Below are 3,592 nucleotides of genomic sequence, written 5' to 3' on the forward strand. Positions count from 1 at the left end.
CATATATAATTCCCATGTCCTGCGATATCTTAGTTATCCGAGATTTGATCGTTGATACCTTTCATACATTGTCCTTATCTCGTTACTGGTAAGTACTCTTTTCTCATCATAATAGCGCACCCTCATGTGACCTATTCACGGGATTGCAAGAAATTGAGTGTGTATTACCAAGAGGGCCAGAGAATATCTTTCCGTTACTTGGATTGAAAAATCCCACTCTTGATAACATACAACACAACAAGTATCTTATATAATGCATGAGAGATAGCTTTATGATCACCCAATAACGAAGTGACGTTTGCAACAAGTTATGAATTCTTCCAATACTCGAGAGTTGTATAATCTTATGGTCAAAGGAATAGTATAGATGATAACGGAAAAGTTTCGCAATTAGATCCATGTAACGTGGTCAATTGCTATGCTTTGATTAGGTCAAGTCCATCATATTATTCTCCTTAATAATATGACCTCGTTAATAAGTGAAACTATGTCCATGTCTATGAAAACCAATAACCAACATTTATTTCATGAACTAGTATAGATGCATACTAGGGACATATGTATTATTGTTGGAGATATGCCCAAGAGGCAATAATAAAAGTGGTTATTATATATCTTTGTGTTTATGATAAATGTTTATATACCATGCTATAATTGTATTAACCGAAACATTGATACATGTGTGTTATGTAAACAACAATGAGTCCCTAGTAAGCCTCTTAACTAACTTGTTGATTAATAGATGATTATAGTTTCATAATCATGAACATTGGATGTTATTAATAACAAGGTTATATCATTATATGAATGATGTAATGGACACACCCAATTAAGCGTAGCATAAGATCACGTCATTAAGTTATTTGCTATAAGCTTTCGTTACATAGTTACCTAGTCCTTTCGACCATGAGATCATGTAAATCACTTATACCGGAAAGGTACTTTGATTACATCAAACGCCACTGCATAAATGGGTGGTTATAAAGGTGGGATTAAGTATCCGGAAAGTATGAGTTGAGGCATATGGATCAACAGTGGGATTTGTCCATCCCGATGACGGATAGATATACTTTGGCTCTCTCGGTGGAATGTCGTCTAAATTAGCTTGCAAGCATATGAATGGTTCATAAGAGACCACATACCACAGTACGAGTAAAGAGTACTTGTCAGGAGACGAGGTTGAACAAGGTATAGAGATACCGATGATCAAACCTCGGACAAGTAAAATATCGCGTGACAAAGGGAATTGGTATCGTATGTGAATGGTTCATTCGATCACTAAGTCATCGTTGAATATGTGGGAGCCATTATGGATCTCCAGATCCCGCTATTGGTTATTGGTCGGAGAGAGGTCTCAACTATGTCTACATAGTTCGCGAACCGTAGGGTGACACACTTAAGGTTTGATGTCGTATTAGTAGATATTGAATATGGAATGGAGTTCGAAGTTTTGTTCGGAGTCTCGGATGGGATCCCAGACATCACGAGGAGTTTCGGAATGGTCCGGAGAATAAGATTCATATATAGGAAGTCATTTTATAAGTTTAAAAATGATCCGGTGCATTTATGGAAGGTTCTAGAAAAGTCCGGAAGAAATCACTTTAGAAGGCGGAGTCCCGGAGGGACTCCACCTCCCATGGCCGGCCAACCCTAGAGGGTTGGAGTCCCAGGTGGACTCCACCAAGGGGGCCGGCCACCCCCCTCATGGAAGGGTGGGAGTCCCACTTGAGGTGGGAATCCCACCTTGGGTAGGTTTCCCTACACATGGAAGGTTTTGAGTTGGGGTCTTATTCGAAGACTTGTAGTCCAACACTTGGGGGTTCCACCTATATAATGAGGGGCAAGGGGAGGGGGTCGGCCACCACAAGCCCATAGCTTGGCCGCACCCCATAGTGGCCGGCCACCCCCTCTCCCAAACCCTAGCCGCCCCACCTCCTCCACCTCACCCGCAACGCTTAGCGAAGCTCCGCCGGAGATCTCCATCGCCACCGCCACCACGCTGTCGTGCTGCCGGATTCAAGGAGGAGCTACTACTTCCGCTGCCCGCTGGAACGGGGAGAAGGACGTCGTCTTCATCAACACTGAACGTGTGACCGAGTATAGAGGTGCTGCCCGATTGTGGCACCGTCAAGATCTTCTACGCGCTTTTGAAAGCGGCAAGTGATCGTCTACCACAGCAACGAGAGCCTCCTCTTGTAGGCTTTGGAATTCTTCAAGGGTTAGCCTCGTTCATCCCCTCGTTGCTCCCATCTTCTAGATTGCATCTTGGCTTGGATTGCGTTCTCGCGGTAGGAAATTTTTTGTTTTCTATGCTACGAATCCCTACAGTGGTATCAGAGCCGTGTCTATGCATAGATGGTTGCACGAGTAGAACACAATTGTTTTGTGGGCGTTGATGCTTATGTTGTCTTTAGTTTGAGTACTTTGCATCTTTGTGGCATAGTGGGATGAAGCGGCTCGGGCTAACTTTACATGACCGCGTTCATGAGATTTGCTCCACGCTCGACATGCAACTTGTATTGCATAAGTGGCTTTGCGGGTGTCTGTCTCTCCTACTATAGTGAAGATTCAATTTACTCTTCTATTGACAACACTAGTATCACCGTTGTGGTTCATGTTCGTAGGTAGATTAGATCTCACTCGAAAACCCTAAACCACGTAAAATATGCAAACCAAATTAGAGACGTCTAACTTGTTTTTTGCAGGGTTTGGTGATGTGATATGGCCATAATGTGATGATGAATATGTATGAGATGATCATTATTGTATTGTGGCAACCGGCAGGAGCCTTATGGTTGTCTTTAAATTTCATGTTGAGTAGTATTTCAAAGAAGTTATAATAGTTGCTACATGGGAGAACAATCATGAAGATGGCGCCATTGACCTTGACGCTACGCCGACGATGATGGAGATCATGCCCGTTGATGATGGAGATCATGTCCGTGCTTTGGAGATGAAGATCAAAGGCGCAAAGACAAAGGGGCCATATCATATCACATATGAACTGCATGTGATGTTAATCCTTTTTATGCATCTTATTTTGCTTAGATCGCGACGGTAGCATTATAAGATGATCCCTCTCACTAAAATATCAAGATAATAAAGTGTTCATCCTTAGTAGCACCGTTGCCAAGACTTGTCATTTCGAAGCATCTCGTGATGATCGGGTGTGATAGATTCAACAAGTGCATACAACGGGTGCAAGCCAGTTTTGCACATGCGGATACTAAGGTTGCCTTGACGAGCCTAGCATGTACAGACATGGTCTCGGAACACGTGATACCGAAAGGTAGAGCATGAATCATATGATTGATATGATGAACACTTTGAGTGTTCGCCATTGAAGTTACATCTTGTCTCGTGATGATCGGACTTGGTGTGGTGGATTTGGTTCGTGTGATCACTAAGAAAATTCGAGGGATATTGTTTTGAGTGGGATTTCACCTAGTTTTTAATTTTGTTAAATTAAAGTTTGAACTCAATTTGTCATAAACTTAGTCTAAACTATTGCAAATATATGTTGTAGATATGGCATCCCAATCAATTTTAACCAGTTCCTAGAGAAAGAAAAGCTTAAGAGCAACGGTAGCAA

This window comes from Lolium perenne, chromosome 7, assembly GCF_019359855.2.
Source record: "Lolium perenne isolate Kyuss_39 chromosome 7, Kyuss_2.0, whole genome shotgun sequence".
In the NCBI taxonomy this organism is placed as follows: Eukaryota; Viridiplantae; Streptophyta; class Magnoliopsida; order Poales; family Poaceae; genus Lolium; species Lolium perenne.